The sequence below is a fragment of the Giraffa tippelskirchi genome, chromosome 7, assembly GCF_054371585.1.
Source record: "Giraffa tippelskirchi isolate mGirTip1 chromosome 7, T2T-mGirTip1v1.2.pri, whole genome shotgun sequence".
NCBI lineage: Eukaryota > Metazoa > Chordata > Mammalia > Artiodactyla > Giraffidae > Giraffa > Giraffa tippelskirchi.
The window spans coordinates 112,890,611-112,911,951 of NC_137281.1; the positions used below are offsets into that span (position 1 = coordinate 112,890,611).

The 21,341-nt window shown below is 44.0% G+C and overlaps 1 protein-coding gene across 10 annotated transcripts in view; it reads right to left on the reverse strand.

The window, feature by feature from the left end:
- Nucleotides 1–21,341, reverse strand: part of FAM81A (family with sequence similarity 81 member A) — a 160,019-nt gene that overhangs the window by 89,525 nt on the left and 49,153 nt on the right. For 2 of the 10 annotated variants that reach the window (XR_014059433.1, XR_014059432.1), the window contains exon 1: nt 11,310–11,429. The exons of 1 other annotated variant lie outside the window; for it this stretch is intronic. The gene's annotated coding sequence lies outside the window, so the exon portion shown is untranslated. Of the gene's footprint in view, nt 1–11,309; nt 11,520–13,492; nt 13,621–20,726; nt 20,936–21,341 lie in introns of those variants that run through there. 7 more of the 10 variants (XR_014059431.1, XM_081510008.1, XM_081510011.1 and 4 more) reach the window with 6 other exon arrangements.

Genomic DNA, 21,341 nt, shown 5'->3' on the forward strand with positions numbered 1-21,341 from the left:
CCCCGTCCCTGGGATTCTCCAGGCAAGAATACTGGAGTGGGTTGCCATTTCCTTCTCCAGTGCATGAAAGGGAAAAGTGAAAGTGAAGTCGCTCAGTCGTGTCCGACTCTTAGCGACCCCATGGACTGTAGCCTACCAGGCTCCTCCATCCTGGGATTTTCCAGGCAAGAGTACTGGAGTGGGGTGCCATTGCCTTCTCTGGTGATCTTATCTAGACGTTAACATTTCTATAAACACCTATTGGTTAAATGTCCACCAATAAAAGAGTAAATTAAAATGAACTTCAGTGTTGGAGAAGACTCTTAAGAGTCCCTTGGACTGCAAGGAGATCAAATCAGTCAAACCTAAAGGAAATCAGTCCTGAATATTCACTGGAAGGACTGATGCTGAAGCTGAAGCTCCAGAACTTTGGCCACCTGATGTGAAGAACTGATTCACTGGAAAAGACCCTGACGCTGGGAAAGATTGAAAGCAGGAGAAGAAGGGGATGACAGAGGATGAGATGGTTGGATGGCATCACCGACTCAATAGACATGAGTATGAGCAAGCTCTGGGAGTTGGTGATGGACAGGGAAGCCTGGCGTGCTGCAGTCCATGGGGTCGCAAAGAGTTGGACACAACTGAGTGACTGAACTGAAATGAAAATTAAAATATGGCACATCCACTCAAAAGCGTATCAATAGCTATTTAAAATAATGGTTACAAAGAGTATGAAGTAACACGGAAAAGATTTACTACCTATCATGTTAGGTTTTTTTTTTTTTTTTTAAAGAACAAGATTTGAAAATGGATTTTCAGTACTATATAAAAACATAACCAGGGCCTGGAAACAGAGCTTTGCTCCATGGCACCACAATTTAGGTGGTGCAAACATTTTATTTAGAGGACCCCACAAATTTTTAAGTTCTACCTCTGTCACCTCCCTCTCCTCTACCTCCTCTTCCTCCCCAAGGTGGGGCACTCGCCCAACCTGGGGCCAGCAGAGATGGATAAGTCATCAAGTACAAGACACCTACTGCCCCTCCAGGTGCACAGGCCGCCCTCACCTGTCTCTATCCGTCTCCCATCGGACACCCCGGGCCCCTCTCTGCATGCACAGGCCACCCTCACCTGCCTCTATCCCTCTCCCATCGGACACCCCGGGCCCCTCTCTGCATGCTCCTGTGATTTGGAGCTGCTTTCCCAACCCATCTCACCCTATGCCAACTTGTGAATATTGTTCTATAGTGTGAAGAGCCCATATTTGAGCAAATGCTGTGTTTTCAGTAAAAGGAAGAGGAAGAGAGCTGTGCAACTGAGGCCAGAGATGATGAATTTCAAAGTCATCCAGATTGATAAGAAGGTCAAAGAGCTTTCCATAAATTAATGACAGGGTGCAGACTAGGGGAATGTCTCTGAATTATGTGCACAAATAAGCACCCCCTGTCTCCTACTTAACAGGCAGTTTCCCTCTCCCAACACCTGGCCAGAATTTTGGAGAAGTGAGCATCTTTACTAAAATATACTGGGTTGGCATACTTTGGGAGGTAGATGCATTATGGTTATGAGGTGGATCTGGGGGAAAGTGGGTAAGTCACAAAGGATGCAATGTTATAAGGCCTTGCATGTGTGCATGCTAAGTCACTTCAGTAGTGTCTGACTCTTTGCAACCCTATGGACTATAGCTCACCAGGCTCCTCTGTCCAAGGAGTCTCCAGGCAAGAATACTGGAGTGGGTTGCCATACCCTCCTCCAGGGGATCTTCCCGACCAGGGATCGAACCTGTGTCTCCGGCACCTCCTGCATTGGCTGGTGGGTTCTTTACCACTAGTGCCACCTGGGAAGCCTGTCATAAAGCCTTACAAAGCCTCTAGGATGCTGGGCATCCTCACATCAAAACGTCCTCTTTGGACACATTAGATCAATGGCAAATGAAGCTTACCTGACACAGCCTAACATTTTTTTCAACAGCACATTACCCCAGCAACCCAGAAATCCCTCAGCCATTCTGGAGACTGTGGCAGGGGTTCCAGTTAGAAGTCCTATTACAATTTTTTTTTTAAATAGTGTAAAGAAATAAATCAATATATAAACAATGGCACTGGGTACATTTCTATTCTACTTTTCCTTCTTTTCAAAATATTTCAATGAGTATGCTATTTCCAAGACAAAACTTAAGTAAAAGTTTGTTGCATAAAAGAATGAACCAATGAGAAGATACACAAACAAAAACTGCAGAAATTGCCCATTTCCAGCTATCAAAACCAAGGAAACACACCTGATCCTGAATTTAAAAGACAAAATGCTTCAGTTAAAGTAAGTTTACTGTTAAATTTTGTTTTACTGTGGTTAAAAAGATATAAAAAAATTTACCTTAAACATTTGTAAGTTTACAGCACAGTGTTAACTACTCACACAGTACTGTACAACAAATCTCTAGAACTTTTTCATCTTCTAAAACTGAAATTCTGTATCAACTGAACAACTCCCAGTTTGCTAATTTGTACCCGTTCCCTGTGGGCCAATGCAGGAGACTTAAGAGACCTGGCTCAATTCCTGGGTTGGGAAGATTCCCTGGAGAAGGAAATGGCAATCCACTCCAGTATTCTTGCCTGGAGAATCCCAGGAGAGGAGCCTGGCAGGCTACAGTCCACGGGGTCGCAAAGAGTCAGACACAACTGAAGTGACTTAGCACTCACCTGTAGGCACCAAATGAGACTTGAGCCTAGGACCCTCATTAAAACCCTCATGGAGCCCCTGATCACCCTATTTCAGGCTCTGGGCTGCCCAGTGAGAGTCACCAGCACAGCATTCCAAATGCATTAGGCTCCAGGGAGAGTGTGAGATTTCCCCCGACCCAACTCTGCCACAGGGTCCCAAGGAAGATATTTCCAATTGCTTTTGTGCAAGTGGCCTTGATTCCACTTTGCAAGAATTCTTTCCTTTCCCCTTCACACTAGTGCATTCACCAGAATTCTGTTGAGACTGGAAAGGTGAAGCGTGGCTGTATTTCTGACCCCTGCAAAAACAAACTTCAAAATGTTCAAAGCATTTACAGTGCCCTCCAGTCAAGGCAGGTCCCATAAATATGCAGCACACATGTGACCTCTGGCAGGTCCAGAGGGATTATGAGTGGAAACTGAAATCACCAGGACCCCTGGAACCCAAGGAATGGCCACAATGGTGCTCTAATCCACTCTGCACAGCTTAAAATGATGCTAACAATTTTAGGATAACCCGTGCAAAAACAGATTGGTTTCTGTTCCCATCTATTAATAACAGCTATTTTGAAATGCTATTTAAATCTTCTATTGTTATTTGAACTTCTCGTGGATTCTGGCTCCTCAGCTGAGCTGCTGGGGGGCAGCAAAGACTACATACCCCGTGAGTCTATAACTCCCGGAAGCCCAGCACAGTGTCCCTACACAGACGCTGATAAACATTTCTTCATTTGCTGGTTCTTCTTTCGTAAGGCCCATAGTTCTAATTAGTCGGTGGCCTGGCCCAAGTGACATATCAATTGCTGACTCTAGGTCCCTTCCAGCTGTGAGCTCAGCAAGCTGCTTCGGGGTGCCCTGCACTAAGGACGGGCTCTCACCCATGCCCACACCCACACCACAAGTGTGTTCGTATTAGCTTTCGGGTGTTTTAGTATGATCAACAGCTATATTTGGCAACTTTTCTTTCTAGCATTAGAGAAGGCATTAGAGAAGACATATTACCAAGTGTTAAAAAGGGAATCTGCCAAATGCATCAGCTAGAACAGAAAAAGTATTATTAAAAACCAGTGTAAACTCTCTCCCTTCTAAACCACCTCCACCTCCGATGCATCCAGGATCGAAGAAGGGAAGGCATCATGACTCTATACTCACGCAGACAAAACGCTAGTCGTGACTCTGGGGTTCTACCCGACACGAATCTCTGGCTGAAAAGCTAAGGATCGGGGATGGAAAGAAAGATCCAGCCTCTGGTCTCTGCCCCTTTCCTCACATACAGTGGGAAGGGGCTGGACTTCTCTGCTGAACACAAGGGTCTGTGAGAGATTCTTTTATTTGGAGGAACGACTTGAGTTCAGCACATTAACATTATAACTATTTTAGAGAGAGCATGGGAGGCCTCCTGAGCTCCTCTAAAGATAATTAAAACCAGGAAGAAAAAAAGAAATCTGAAATAAACAAAAAATTAGCTGAAGGCACCAGGGGTTTCTGAATAACATCTTCCTGGTAAAACAATTTTAAGAATTTCATAGTGCAAAAGCAACCCTACTCATTCTCTCCCACATAAACACGCCTGTTATTCCAGCCCCACTCAGCCGAGCAGCAGAATCTCTTGCGTTCACTTCTGTAGCTACTCTGTCCAAAGACGTCATCCACACAAAAGTGTTTTTAGGACAGAAAAAAGGCTGACCACAGCCAGCCAGTGAGGCACACCACAAGGAGGAATACTGTGGTTCCAGTAACCTCGGCAACTCACCATCCTGCAGTCAGATTGTTAAGCACAAATACCAATTTTGCCTTAACAGAGACTGAAAACTTCGGATATTTTGATATTTATCAATAGTATGTTCCCGGTAATTTTCTTGCTGTAGCAGAAAGATAATCAAGTAAATCATTTTTAGGACTTTTCTGACAGTCCAGTGGTTAAGATTCCGTGCTTCCACGCGGGGGCACACGTTTGATTCCTGTTGGGGGAACTAAGATTCCTGAATACTGTGCAGCAAAGAAAAAACAAAATTTCATTATCACTGATAATTACATTTTCAAATACCAAGAACTACTGACGCTTGGTGAGGTGTGTGTGCTCAGTCACGTCCAACTCTTTGTGACCCCATGGACTGTAAGCCTGCCAGGCTCCTCTGTCCATGGGATTTCCCAGGCAAGAATACTGGACTGAGTGGCCATTTCCTGCTCCACAGGATCTCCCTTACCCAGGGGAAGAACCCGGATCTCCTGCATTGGCAGGTGGACTCTTTACCACTGTGCCACCTGGGAAGCCTGACCCTTGGAGGGGAGGGGATCAAAAACAAAAAAAAACCTCACCGAAGTACAAAGCGATTGTTTTATCCTTTTTCACCTGTTTTTATGTTAAAAACCCACAAATGTCAAACGGTATCCAGGAAGTCAAAAAATAAAATCATCAAACCAGGGAGAGGGAAGAACACAGAAGATTTATTAAGAGACAGAAACAGGCAGAAAGAGTGAAGAGGAGACAGTGAAGGAGTGTGGAGGGAGAAAGGCAGTGCTGACAGGAGCAGGGGAGAAGAGTCGGCCAGACAATGGTGAGGAGAGAACAGGTGGTTAGAGGGCTCGAGGGAGGATGTGAGCCTGAGAAACTGCTCCTCACACATTCAGCTGCTCACTTGGGGTGTGAAGAAATAGATGGGCCATTTTTAATATGCTGGTAGGTTTCTCTACTCTTTTTCAAGCCAATCTGCCCTTTCTTTGTCTTGACACGTAGATGCAAAGTTAAGATGTCATCGGGAGAGAATCATTTACTCCACTTACAACATGGAAATACCTTTCTGAATTACATATCATTTTGCTAAGAGGCCTTATTTTGAGCCCACACCCACCTGACTCCTGGAGTAAAGCACAGGTTTCACACCCACCACCGTGTACCACATGGCAGATAACTCTAAGGTCAGCCTGCGCCTTTGCTTAATGATTTTAATCAAGTCAGTTAGTCCAGTCAACAAATACTCATTGAGCCTCTGCAGTGCTGAATAAGACACAGCCCCCGCACTCAAGAGCTTCGCTTCAACAGGGAACTAGAACAGACAAGCCACCGTGCAGGAGTGAAGAGGCTCGTACTAGCTGAGGGGTGAGGCAGCCTTCAGGCAAGAGGCAGGATGGGTTTGAACTGGGCCAGCCAGAAATGCATTTGAGTATCAGGCATGTGAGTGGGATATTCAAAGGAGGGGGTCAAGTAAAGGCAGGACAGGTTGAGAAAGGGTGGAGGGAGGACAGAGCAGAGGAAGTACTGACTTGTGAAAACTACCATGTACAGGGGCTCCTGGTGGTAAGCCATGATAAACAGTCACCAGGACCACGTACAGAGGCCTTGACTCCACAACAGGACAGAAAGGAGGAATGGAAAGAAAAGGACACACTGAGGGAGATGGTGCAGGGAGCACTACAACACTCAACAACCAGCTGGATGTAGGGGTGTGAAGAGTAGAAAAGTCTCTCCCCAAGAGAGCAAAAGCAGGTCACTGAGAGCGTGATGACAGCATGGAAATCATGTCAGTGCACCGAGAGGGAGATGGTATCTCCCTTTAGGATGCTTCCCTGATGATGCATAACCTGGATCTACCCCAAGAGAACGCCAAACCCAAGTTAAAGGGTGTTCTACAAAACCAGCAGCCTTGCCCTTCCAAAGTGCCGAGACCACAGAAGACAAGAGAATGACTGAGGAACTGTCTGGAATAAAGGCAGTGAACAAGGCAAGACAACTAGAAAAGCACAAGGTCCTGGAATGGATCCTGGACAAGCAGGAGGTTTTTTTTTTTTTTTAAGATTTTTCCCCTTCTTTTGCTCCAAAACATGTTATTAGGACTTTTGGCGACACTTGAATAAGGTCTGTAGAACAGATAATAGTACCAATAGAATCAATGTTAATGTACTGATTCTGATGCTTGTTATGTCAGAAAATATCTCTCTTTTAAGGAACTATACACTGACATATTGGAGAGGGAGGTAAAGGGGCATCATGTCTGTAACTTACTCTGAAGTTTCAGGAAAAATGACAAATATGTATGTGCGAGTCTGTGCATGATGTGTGTGTGTATGTGTGTAGAGAGAGAGTGAATGTGTGAGAAAGAAAAAGCAAGTGTGGTAAACAGTTATATTTATAGAATTTGGATGAAAAGTATACAGGAATTATTTAAATCATTCTTGCAACTTTTCTGTAAATCTGAATTACTTCAAAATAAAAAGTTAAAAAGGGAAAAAAGATTAAGGAAGCTAGGAGGAAAAGCTCTTTACAGACAAAATAGCTGGGTTTCTGGGTATTATATTCTGAATGGGGCTTCCCTGGCGGCTCAGTGGTAAAGAATCCACCTGCCAATGCAGGAGACACAAGTTCAATCCCTGATCTGGGAAGATTCCACATGCCGTGGGCAACTGAAACTGTGCACCACAACTACAGAGCCCGTGCTCTAGAGTCTGAGAGCCACAACTACTGAAGTCTGCACGCCCTAGAGCCTGTTGCTCCACAACAAGAGAAGCCACTGCAATGAAAAGCCCATGCACCACAACTAGAGAGTAGCCCTCGATCTCCACAACCTGAGGAAAGATCATGCAGCGATGAAGAACCAGCACAGCTAAAAATAAATAAACAAATTTCTTTTTTAAAAATTCTGAATGAAATTCAGAAGGCAGGGCTGGAAATGGAAGTCTGAAGGCATCTGGGGGAGCTGAGCAAAATCTGGCTAAAAGCGGAGCTCGAAGGCTGGGACTGAGTAAGGAGGGACCAAAGAAATTAGAGAAAGGGAGTAACAAATGGAGCAAGTTCCCAAAAGAGCCAAGAAGGAACGGGGAAAGTACAGAGGATGGAGCGTGCAGAGTGCACACATTAATTTTGGGTAAGGGACTGATAGACATTTTCTTCCTCGGATGAAGAAAATAAAGGTCAAAGAAGAATTAAGAAAGAAAGCTTACGGACTTCCCCGGTGGTCCAGTGGCTAAGACGTCATGCTCCCAGTGCAGGAGGCTCAGCTCAGGGAACTAAATCCCACATGCCTCAATTAAAAGATCCCACAAGCTTCACTAAGACCTGATGCAGCCAAATAAATAACTAATATACATATATTTTTTAAAAAAAGAATGCTTTGGGTAGTGAAGAGAGTAGAGTGGAAACTTACATTAAAGCAGAGGGGAGTTAGCTCCAATGTAAACATCCTTAATCTCATCAATGAAAAAAAAAAAAGGAAGGAAACTGACTGGATGTTTAAGGAATGGAAAAGTCTGGCATCACCTCTAAAGAAATGCAGCTGGGATTTCATAAAAGATGGATTTATTTTTTAACAGAAAAGTAAGACCTAGGTGAAATTAGAGCTAGCATAAATCTGCAGTGGAATCAGTGCAAAGGTCTTTGTGATAACTTGGCAGATAACATGGCAGACAGGGAGAAGAAAAACCAGATGATGAGGGTGATTTTGGACTGACGACTGAAATATGAGAAGCGCAACATGTTAAGACAAAGGATTTGGGATTCCAGACAAAACCAAAATGGCTGGAAAGTATATCCTCTAAATAGAGAAACAGAGCCATAAAAGGATTGGAATAGCAAGTGACTAAGGGACCAGAGTCCTCAGTGATGGTTAGTCTGGTGTAGTAGGTGGGAAAAATCAGCCAAGAAAACTGACATCCAAGTTCCAGATCTTGAAGGTGGAAAAAACTGCCATGACTACACAAGTCCAAGAAGTGAGCCATTGATGTGGAAACTAAGGCCACAGGAGTTGATATGAATGACCTTCAGGAACTCAGTGAATTAATAGAACCGCAACATAAACACGAAAATCACCAGCAAGAGACGAGGTAGAAAAGAGAATCAAGTTAGTTAATCATGCTTGTTTGTTAATTTTTTTGTAGCATCAAGTGAAATGATTCTGTCGACTTAGAAAAAAGGTACAATGTAAGAATTTCAAGTTAAGTTTTATTTGGCACAGAAAGAGGACTGCAGCCCGGGAGACAGCACCTCAGAAAGCTTTGAGAAACTATTCCAAAGAGGTAGTGGGAGAAAGTCAATATATGTGACTTTGGTGAAGCTTCCCTGGTGGTTCAGAAGGTAAAGGATCTGCCTGCAACACGGGAGACCCGGGTTCAATCCCTAGGTCGGGAAGATCCCCTGGAGAAGGAAATGGCAACCCACTCCAGTATTCTTGCTTGAAGAATCCCATGAACAGAGGAGCTTTGCAGGCTACAGTCCATGGGGTCCAAGAGTTGGACACGACTGAGCAACTGGCACATCAGTTCACTTCTCGGTAAAGGAGGAATTCATGCAAACACAAACTTGTCTTTGTAAAGGTTTTCTGCTAGTCACAAGGAGCTGATGTCACCATGAAGGGATTAAGTGCTTTTCCAGATATGAGGAGATGCAAGGATTGGGTTCATAAAATCAGTTCCTGAAAATATCTAACCATCTGAAGACCTGTTCTGCCAGTTTTCCCAAAGCACAGACTGCCTCATTCCTGTTCTCCACCCCCACCCCCACCAACTCCCTTTAGGGCATGTCGAAGGTCACACAGTTGCAGCAGCACTGGATTCAATCCCCACAGAGGGAGATGGCAAGTGCCCTTGGCAAGCACCAATTTGTAGTTAATTCCCAAACTCGGGTGTATATCAGAATCACCTGCGGAGCTTTCTTTTCCCTCCCCATCTCTCCTCCCCCTCCTCTTCCTTCTTTTAAGGTTTGTTTTTAAAATTAAAATGTTTAGGTCCTCCCAACCTTGATGATTCTAATACGGTATGTTTGGGAGAGTCTGAAGTGCCCTGTTTTTCAAAGTGCTCCAGGTGATCCTGAAGAGCCACTAGATTGGGCAAGCACTGACTCAGACAATAAGAAGGAGGGTACGGAGCACAAACAGATGGCAAGAACTGTAGAGAGAAGACTATTAGGGATGGGTTAATGGTTTGCAGGCAGCACTGGGAAGCAAGAGAAAACCCAATCCCTGCACCAGTGAGATGAGAGAGGGATGTTCTGAGGGAAGTTGTTCACTCTGCTTCTGGAGCTAGGGAAGGGACAGGAGATGGACTCAGCTGCAGCAAAATGACCACAAAGGCATGTGCCTGCAGGAGGTACAAAAACAAGAGACTGAAAGGCAGGGTGGAGACACAGAGGCTAGCAGCCTACAGGAGGCTGAATAGTTTGTTACTAAGGGATCCAAGGGTAATGAGGTGTGATTCATTAAAGGATTCCTAGGGCTTAGTGGCGGGATTCTTGGGCAGTAATGATTTGGTATCTGAATGCTATCAGATTTCTAATATGTAAACCATTTAAGATTACTAAACCTTCAGGTAAACAAGCTTGCAGAAGCTTATTCATTAACATTGAAAAATGTGTCTTCCCAAACCACATTTTTATACAGATGAAATCACACTGGAAGGAATATGAAGGTTTGCTTTGGAGCAGAAAGCCAGACAGGGTATTGCCTCCCTTCCCTCTCCCAGGAAGAGAGAAATTCATGAACTGAGGATACAGAAACGGGCCCCAGCCAACGTCAAGAATAGAAGAGGTGATACAACTGACTGAGTCTCAGGGGCACTACTACCCACCCACCCCCCACATACCCCAGTGGGCAAATGCTAGGGAGGTTTCTCAGTAAAAGCGTAGTTACCTTCACAAACCCAACTCATTTAAAGAACAAGCAGCAAACATTCACCCCTGCTTCTCAGAGAGCTGCACTTTTGTGGATTCAAATCATTCGAGCATTATTTCTGCTTACTCCTATGAAATAATTTCTAACACTGACACACATAGACTTTAAGATGAGGGCGTGAGCGCAGCCACACAAGCACGCGCGCGCACACACACAACCTCGTGCATACTGAAGAAATGACTCACTTAATTTGCTGCTGCCTGCCACTATTGGGTTTTGATTCTACCTGTTCAAATACAAACTTTCCTATTAGATTAACTACAGGAAACAAGAACTCAGGAGCTTTAACCCTGATTTTCTTCACGACTTTAGAGCACCCAAGAGGCAACCTGGGCATCATGAGAAGCCACTCTCTAATCAAGCCACTGCTTTCTCTCCACAATCTTTCACAAAACGATAACATATCTTACCACTTGGAGGGCAAATTAATGGAAACTCCTGGTAGAATTAACATGGCTAACGCTTGTATGTCCGGCACCTGCAGTACTTGCGGGACCCTTCTCAGCTCACAGTACCATGGCAGCACCCCGGAACTGCAAAGAACCCGAGCCCCTCCTTTTAAAGATGAGAGAAGGGTGGGGAGGGGGCAGACAGATGAATCCACCGAAGGTCACTCAGCTCTGATCAGCGGGACAGCTGACTGGGAACACTGCCCCCTGCTTCCCCAAACAGTCCCTCGGGGGCTTCTGCTGGTGTGCCAGCACGCAACCTCCCCCGGCCCCCGCAAAAATGCAATGCCAGTCGCGCTCGGTGCCCAACTTCATCCCTTCGCGTCAGCATGCAGTTAACCCTCTCGCCGGCAGCAGGTCACATGGGCCACGCTCAGCTCTCTGTCCCCCAAGCCTGGCCCACCTCACCCCGCGGGCCGTCCCAAGGTCACTGGCGGACCCCGGGCGCTCCCGCCACGAAGGACGGGAGGCGGCCGGGTGGGGATCCGAGACGCCGCACTCACCGGCGCGGCGGGCGGGCGCGCCGCGGCTGCCCATGTCCTCGCCGGCGCGGCTGGGTGCGGCGGCCGCTAGCGCGGGGTGTGCGGGGCGCCCGGCTGCGGGCCCGCGCCGCGGGGAGCGCCGTCCAATCAGCGCGCGCCTGCCGCCTGGCCCGGCGCGCGGCCCGGCCGGGTTCGCGGCTCCCGGGAGGCGCGAGCCGCCGCGCGCCGCCCGAGCGGCTTCCGGGCGCGTTGCCTGGACGCGGTTGCCGTGGCAGCCCGAGCTGGAGGCTTTCCCCGCGCCCGCGCCCAGCCCCGCGGCGTCGCCCCTCCTCCCTCCGCGTTCCCACACCCAAAATAGCCTCTCCTCCGGCTGCTGTTTGCCACCCAGCTCGCAGCCCAGCGACTCCGAGTCGGCGGGCGGGGATTTCGCTTATTGGAAAATAAATCCTGTTGTAGGGCTGCTTGACTTGAAGGCAGAGGTGTTGAAATGGTGCCTGATTAAGATAATAGCCGTGGTGGCTGCACTGTAATTCTCTTCAGAGCCTTCACGTCCCTTCTTTACCAAACCTCCTTCCCACAAACAGCGTTATTATCTCCCCCCACCCTCTTTCTTGCACATCCGGGAGAAGTTATTTTATGAGGCCACTGTCTGGGAAACAGCTTGTGCGTTGACGCCCCACCTGTGCAGGGGAACTAAGTAACCCTCGAGGCGGCCAAGTGACATCTTAATGAATCACCTTGACACTCGCCCCTGGGACCAGGGATAGTGTCTCATTGGAGCAGACGCGAACACAAGAAAGATCTGTCACCACCCGTCTTCTTCACCTCCCTTCCTCCTCCTTTCTGCCTCATCCCCTCCCCAGGGCGTCCTAACTCTTTCCACCTGCCTCTCAGTGTGGATTCTGAGCAGGATGCACAAGCCGATCCACTCAGAATTTTGCTTCCTGTCCGTGGGCGGGATGTAGCAGAGTTGGGGACCCCCACCTATGCCCGCCTCGCCACCTCGGGTTCATCTCTCTTGCGAGTGGCTAGTATTTACCCAGTACGGGTGTTCCTATCCCTCTACCCCCACCAGTCGCAGCCTCTCCAATCCAGGGAAAGGAGTAGGACTTGGTAGACAGACCCTGGGCTGTGGAGTCAGGTTGGGCTATTCTGGAATCCTCTCTCCAGCAGTGATTTCTGTGTGGTCTTAGATATTCCGTTTCCGTACGTATAAAACGGAATAATACCCCCATAAAGGGTTAGTGCATCCATAACATTCAGGGAACAATGTTTATTGGATGCTTGTCAAATGCTGGAAACTGTGCTTAGTTAGCCCGAATACATAATGGTGAAGAAGAAAAAGAGAAACAGGTTTCTGTTCTCATAGAGCCTACAGCAAGAGACACATCAGTCAAATAACAACAGACACCCTTGAAACTGCCATTGCCATAAGGAGAGTGCATGACCTTGAGACCTGTGGTGTGGAGATCTGACCTAGGAGCATCCCTTTAGCTCAGTGATTATTCTTTCCTTTTTTCCCTTTGATTCCCACTGCCTTGCACATGGTATGCACTCAGTAAATATATATGGAATTCAATGCTATGTCATATGTGATAACAGTATCACGCAGTTTCGCACTAAGTTTTTGCCACTGGAAATATATTTGAAACATACATAACTTGCTGCTATGTCTGGAAAGATGTGAAGGTCTTATCGGAAAGTACATATTCAAACCCAGAGCCCATCATGAAGAGTCTCAAGAAAGCTTCATTGTTTCTCGCCTGTTCACATGGGGTTACCGTAGTAAGGTGTGCATCTCAGATGGGCACATGAAAGTCCTCTTTGCCTCATCCCTCTCCCCTTACTATTCTACTCTCTGCCCTGGTCCCAGCTCCATTTTACCACTTCCCCTTGATACAGAGCTGCAGAACACCCATTCCTAACTTCCTAGGAGAGCAGCAGCATCCTTAAAATCCTCAGAGTAGAGCGTCTATAAAACAGAGAAAACTCTCTGCTGTATTTCTGCTGCCTTTGAAGCATAACTGCGTGCTATATTTGCCACAAGACTCCATCACTCTCAAGGGTAGAGAAGAAGAGGACCTGGTAAGTGAGGGCCCTTGCTACATATATACACCATTTTATTCTGACTTTTTAAAAATCATATCAATTAGCATAAATAGAATCCAAAATTTTAAAAGATTCATTAGTAAGAAGACACTTACTTGTAGCTCTTTCAAACTCTGAATTCCTCAATAGGAATCCTGAAGTTTCATAGTAGCCTTGAATTAGCACCACGACTTCCCACTTCTGACCTTTTTTTAACCCCTGTTCAGGTGACATGTTTTGAATCCTGAGGAGACACAGTGCACAATGATTTAAGCCTACCTTATTTTTTTTCCAGCTCAAACTATTTCTGCAGGATAAATTTCAAAGAACTATCTGTTTTTCCAGAATTGTTTGATTGTGACTCGTTACAGGAAATGGATTTTTTGCATTAAATTAAAAAGCTGTGTATTACAAATTATTTAATACTGGCAAAGATTACCAAAAATAATTTCATCAAAGAGAGCAATTATATAAACTTGATGGCTATTGTACTGTTCACCAACCAGTTATTAAATACAAATAACAAGTGCAATATATTTTGCTAGATGCTGTGGAGATTTTTTAAAAGTGATTTATGACTCATGGGATCTGAGTTCCCTGACCAGGGATTGAACCCATGTCCCCTGAAGTGGAAGCGTGGAGTCCTAAACAATGGACCACCAAGGAATTCCCACAACTGCGTTCTGGTCCTACCTGTGTTTCAGCACCAAAAAAAGTCATGAAGATACAATATAAGGGGCTTCTCTGAGGCCATTGAACAGGCTCATCCAGGGACAGGTCAAGGGATTGTATAGGTCAAAACTGGTATTTGTAAAAAGGCTGGAAAACAGGCCAAGTATATGGTGAGCCCTGCAGGGTGGTTAACACTTTATCTTCTAGTCAGCAATTCTCAAATAAGGCTTATAATTCAGTGGGGTATCAAGATCCGTTGTGAGGTGTGTCACACAGTGTTATTCACCAATAATAAAGTGCCAAAGGATTTACCCACAAGCAATGGTCATATGTGGGAACCAGAAAGTGGAAGAGGGTTCCCACAAAGGGAACAATGAGGAAGAATGAGAGACATTAGAGATGATGTCAGAGAGGCTCTGGGGGGAAAGGTTCAAGGTGACAAGTCCCACAGAAGTCAAGAAAATTTAGGGACTAGAAGGTCACTGATGACCTTCATGGGTATTTTTGAGTTATCAGACTGCTGTGGGTTAAGAAAAGGCTGGCTGCTAGAAAAATGCAGGAGCAGGTGTGGGTCACTCTTTAAAGAAATTTGAAGTGCAGGGAGGGTAAGAAATAGGCCAGGAGAAGGGTTTTTGGTGCTAAGTGACCATTTTCAAGATAGGAAAAAATAGTCTTTGCATATATGTATTGTTGGACTCATGAAGAAACGGAGAGCACAATACCTCGTTTTGCACTAACTCAATCTAAATTCTGCCACCAGTTTCATCATCACCATATACATTTCCTTGTTAAAAACCTTTCATCAAATAAGAAAAATCTTACATTGAACAAAGGTGGGGTTCAGACCTTGGGACATTATTCTGTTAATAAGCAGGTAATAAAATATGTGTGATTCCTGATGTGATTTCTTTGGTGGCTTTCCTTGTTGATAATAATAACACCTTAGAATTAAGGAAATCCCTTGTTTTCCTCTTTTATATATAAAAATAATGGATTTTTTCATATGTTTTGAGTAAATTGTAATTGACTTATTTTTATTGCTAATAACTTCCCTTCATGTGTTGGCTAATTCTCTGAAATATTATGTTTTGCTTCTGAATTTGTTGAAACCTATCCATCTCGTAAGGGTTTTTAAAGTAATTATAATTAGGGTACAACCAGCAGGGAAGCATAAAATATTGGAAGATTCTTCCCAAAAGTGTTAACTTAGGAGATGTCATCTTTGTCTTAGGTAATTGCTGGTGTACATAGAAGGGCAAAGGCAGCCTGGATTGTGTTGAAACAGCAAACAACTGAGCTTTAACATGATACTACTCACTAGAAAGTGAAATCTGGAATAAAGGAAAATTTATCTAAAGAATTTATGGCCAGAAGCTCTAGAATAATTCTATAATTAAACTCATTCATCCCAAACTCACTTCAGTGGCAAAGGGAGTCCTGTAGAAAATTCCATTGCAAGGACTTCCCTGGTAGTCCAGTGGTTAAGAATCTGCCCTGGCAATGGAGACACAGACATAGAGTAGGGAGGAGAGGGTGGCACAAGAAAGTAGCATAGCAACATATACACTAACACTTGTAAAATAGATAGCCAGTGGGAATTTGCTGTGTGACTCAGGGAACTCATACTGGGGCTCTCTGATAACCTAGAGGGGTGGGATGGGGTGGGAGGTGGGAGGGATGCTCAGGAGTGAGGGGACATATGTGTACATATGGCTGACTCATGTTGAATGTATGGAAGAAACCAACACAATATTGTAATTATCCTTCAATTAAAAATAAAGAAAGAAAGAAAACAAACAAACAAACGAAGAAGAATCCACCCTGCAATAGAGGAGACACAGGTTCAATCCCTGGTCAGGGAACTAAGATCTCACATGCTATGAAGCAACTGAGCCCACACACTACAACTACTGAGCCTGGGTGCCACAACTAGAGAGTTTGTGCACCACAACAAAAAATCCAACATGACGCAGTGAAGATCCCACAAGCCACAACTAAGACCTGATGCAGCCCAATAAATAAATAAGTCAGTTCAGTTCAGTCACTCAGTCGTGTCTGACTCTTTGCGACCCCATAGACTGCAGCATGCCAGGCCCCCCTATCCATCACCAGCTCCCAGAGCTTGCTCAAACTCATGTCCATCGAGTTGGTGATGCCATCCAACCATCTCATCCTCTGTCATCGTCCCCTTCTCCTCCTGCCTTCAATCTTTCCCAGCTTTAGGATCTGTTCCAATGAATCAGTTCTTCACATCAGGTGGCCAAAGTATTGGAGTTTCAGCTTCAGCATCAGTCCTTCCAATGAATATTCAGGACTGATTTCCTTTAGAATAGACTGGTTGGATCTCCTTGCAGTCCAAGGGACTCTCAAGAGTCTTCTCCAACACCACGGTTCAGAAGCATCAGTTCTTCGGCACTCAGCTTTCTTTATGGTCCAACTCTCACATCCATACATGACTACTGAAAAAACCATAGCTTTGACTAGACAGACCTTTGTTGGCAAAGTAATGTCTCTGCTTTTTAATATGCTGTCTAGGTTGGTCAGAGCTTTTCTTCCAAGGAGCAAACATCTTTAAATTTCATGGCTGTAGTCACCATCTGCAGTGATTTTGGAGCCCAGGAAAATCAAGTCTGTCACTGTTTCCATTGTTTCCCCATCTATTTGCCATGAAGTGATGGGACCGGATGCCATGATCTTTGTTTTTTGAATATCCAGTTTTAAGCCAGCTTTTTCACTCTTTTCTTTCACCTCCATCAAGAGGCTCTTCAGTTCCTCTTTGCTTTCTGCCATAAAGGGGGTGTCATCTGCGTATCCGAGGTTATTGGTATTTCTTCCAACTGTCTTGATGCCAGCCTGTCCTTCATCCAGCCTGGCATTTCACATGACATACTCTGCATATAAGTTAAATAAGCAGGGTGACAATATACAGCCTTGATGTACTCCTTTCCCATGGGAGGGGGGTTCAGGATGAGGGGACATATGCATATCTATGGCCAATTCATGTTGATATATGCCAAAAGCCATCACAATATTGTAAAGTAATTATCCCCCAATCAAACTTTTTAAAAAATAAAACAAAAAAAGAAAATTCCATTGCACATTGATTTTGGAAAAGTTTTCCTTAAAGCAATTTTCAGAAAATAGACATAGACATATATATATATATATATATATATATATATATATATATACACACACACTGTATAATCTTTAAGCTTTTCTGAAGTTTCATGTCACAATGGTTCAGTTTAGTATAGCTGAGCAAACATGTTTATTTACTGTGTATTAACCAGTCAGGACAGCATAGTTTAGAAAATGGAACCCCACATAAGCTGACACTCTTGTTTCAGCTTCTCTGCCAAGTAGTACATTACTAGACAGTGATCCTCACAGGTAGGAGTATTAAGAGACAACTTTCAGTTCTGTTCAACAAAAAAGAAATGACAATACCTACTACATAACAATGCACCCCACATACATGATACATTATACAGTACCACGCTAAGCCACAGTGAAGCAAGGCAAAAGAAAAATCAAGACTACCAATCCTGTACTTGTTGAAATTTTTGATATTTTGTTCATCACTGATTTTTGGTGTTAATTGTCAATTTTCAAAGTATTGTATTAAAATTTTATTTATCTTCATTACTGAGTGTTTTGGGCACCCCCTTAAATTTCACACTTAAGTGCCTTACCTTACCTGGGCCCTACCTAGCTCTGATGCTATAATAGCCAGTGTTTATATATCAGGCCCTAGGCTAAATGCTTTACCTATTTAAATATTTAAGTATTTAATTTATTCCTTGCAACAATCCATGAATAAAACTGAGACTTAAAGACATTACTAAGTCTTGTCCAAGTCCCAAAGCTGTTTAGCACTAGAAAGAACAAATACACAGATAAAGAATATGGAGGCTCTGTTTGCATGTAAGTTTCAGATAGTTCATCTGTAGCTCATGGGCAGATAGGAGTCGTGGCTGATGAAAAAAAAAAAAAGGAGTCGTGGCTGAAAAGGTCGTTACTGTGTCTGATGTTTAGAGTATAACTAGAAAGACTCCTGTTGGGATTTGCAATATTAGGCAGATTTCTAACAGACAGTGGAAATTTCATCATGATAAGATATTTGACAGGGCTCGTAGATCAATAAATTAATTGGCAATAATCTTGATTCGTGGGTGGGATTTTCAGATGTTGGTATTTGATGTTCCTGTATTTGAAATATAACAACAATTTTTCATGTTATTGGCCATAGTCAGATATCATGTAAAAATAGTGATAGAGAAAACTAAATAGATATAGTATAAATTTTAAGTACTATTTGTGTGGAATTTGAAGTACTATATGGTGGAATTTGAACCTGGGCACTTCTGATGCCACGGCCTGTTTTTTTAACCAGGTGCTGGATGGCCTCCCGATGACCACATCAGTCTGGGAGGGAACAATGCATCACAAACTTCAGTACATAAAGCGTGTGGAAAAGTGAATCGTGAATAAATGCTGTTTTTGTTCCCCTTTTCTTCCCCCAAGGATTGCACATATCAGAGAATATGAAGAGTAACATATAAAAAATTTTATTTGGGGGAGAGCAAATTAATTTTAACACTCTAATTTCTTATGCCTTCACCCAGGTCTATACTGGAAAAGAATGAAGATTTAGTGTGATTTTCCAAATGAACCTGATAAAAGAATCTTTAGTTTGATATACAAAGAACCAAAAGCATTTTGGGATTTGAGCACCTTCTTAAACAATGAAACTGAACCAAGAGCTTTATGAGTGCATGCTTGCTAGCAAAAGGTACACAGAGTGATTTTTTTAAGTCCTAACTGATAGACAATACACATTCTGTACTTTAATATTATCCAATTGCTCTTAAAGAGACATATCAAGTATAATCCTCTTTGTTTCCTCTCTAGCATTTAGATACTTTGTTTTCATGTACATATAGCAGATTTCCCAAGGTAATATAAATGAGTTTTAGGATTTTCTAGCAGAAGCTGTAGTTCCCCCCACCCCACATAGTCATGTAGCAGGTTTTCATCACTACAAACTCAGGAAGCAACTTTCTCTTCCCCTTAGAATCATAAATTGTAAACTTGACACTTTTTCTTTAGGAGAATTTTTGCTGTGACTTTCCTGAACACTATTGTTATGTGTTTAGTTACTTAACCTCTCTTTGACTCAGCTGCATCATCTGTAAAATGGGGGTAGTGTAGTGCTTACTTCATTGGGTTCTGATTGAGATCAAAAGCACTAATTCATGTAAAAAAAATTTAGAACATTTAAGTTACTATTTTAATGTTTATTATACTTAATATCATATAAGTTTTATTATTACTATTTTTTCCAAGGACCCAATCAGAAGAGTGGAAGTCTAATTAATCTTGGCTCAACTATTTTATCTTACGTATACAGACAGAAGTTGGTAATTAATCTGGTTGACTCACACCCCATACTGTTTTCTGATGTTGCTTATCTTGGAACAATTCTAAGTTATCCTTCTGGTGTCAGCCACATCCCAAACCATCTCTTTCCCTTGCATGAAACTATCAAGTCCTAGTCAAGTGGATGTACAGTTCTAACATTCTAGATCATTTTTGGCTGCACCTAACACAAATGCCAAAGTCTCCTCTAAGAACAATGAGTGAGATTGTCACAGTACAGCTTCTGCCTTATTTATCTGAATCCTTCCTGCCCCACCTATATGATTCAACCAAATTCAGCACACACCCAGGCCCTTGAAAATGGAAAGAGGCCTATGTATTTGGTGCCATGGGAAAAGTACAAATGGCATCACTAGTCCATCCTCCTTCCTCCCACTGCAAATTGAAGTCATTCTGCTCACAATGGACATCTCTGAGGCTGAATGTAGCCAGCAATGGCAGAGGAGTTGACAAATACAAATTTCTTGCTAATTCATTATAAGTTTAAAACACAAGCATACATAGTATCTAATCTTTTTTTTGTTTGTTTAGTTCTCCCAGTTTATTGCTACCAACCCATCTCCCTCCACCCCCGTGCACACATGCTCAGTCATGTAACCCCATGGACTGCAGCCCACCAGGCTCCTCTGTCCATGGACTTTTCCAGGCAAGAATACTGGAGTGGGTTGCCATTTCCTTCTCAACATAGTATCTAATCTTAATATAATAAGTTTGACAGTTCTTTTTCCAAAGAAGAGCCTACTCTCTTTCCAAGGGGAGGAAATAATAATGGTATCTGTAGAAAATTTTTCACAAGAAATATCAGCTCTCCTTTTATTAAGAGAAATAATAAGTAAAGCTTTAAAAAAACTTCAACACAGGCATTTTTATGACCAGTATTGGATGACAGGCCAACCAATCAGATATTCCATAGCAAGCCCTTTAAAGTCGTAGAAATTACACAAGAAATGTCTTATAAATGAAGGACATAATCATCTAGATTGAAAAGAGTCACCAAGTCCCTTCAAGGGCTTCCCTTGTGGCTCAACTGGTAAAGAATCCGCCTGCAATGCGAGAGACCTGGGTTCAATCCCTGGAAAATCCCCTGGAGAAGGGAAAGTCTACCCACTCCAGTATTCTGGCCTGGAGAATTCCATGGACTGTATGACTCATATCAAGGCAATTCATTTTGAAATATCAGGCCACCAAAGATAAAGAGAAGATCCTAAAATCTTTCAGGCTGTAAGAACCACATACAAAGAATCAGAAGTCAGAGCACATGTTGGTAGTGATATCATCAAGCCCAAGTTCATTGTGCTCACCACACGACAGGCCAATAAATGGGGAGACTCTGTTACTGGAACAAGGAATAACGACTTTAATTAGAAAGCTAGCAGATGGAGATGGCAGACAGCATCTCAAAACACCATCTTCCCTCAGTCCGAATTCTGGCAACTTTTACACACAAGAGGGGAAGGGGCGGGGCCCACTATGGCACCAACCAATGGCTGAGCAGGACCGCTAACGGTCACTTGTTGACAGTTGCTCACTAACTGTCTCTTGCTTGGGGGAGGGGCCCACTATGGCACCAACCAATTGCTGAGTGAGGCCGCTTGCCTCTGCAGGACAAGCAGAAAGCGGCTGGTCCGAAGGACCCCGCTGTTGCAGAACGTCCTCCTCCAGCCCTCCGTGGAGAGAGGCATGCAAGTGGCAGAGACCACAGTGACCATGCAGAGGCAGTTGACCTGCTTGTTAACCAGGCATCACTGTCTGAGGCTGCGGGTGCCGTGGGATCAGCTCACCACTGGCCCCAGCAGTCAGCTTGTGCCAACGAGGAGGCCTGGAAGCTGGGTGCCCTGGAGCAGAGCTCCC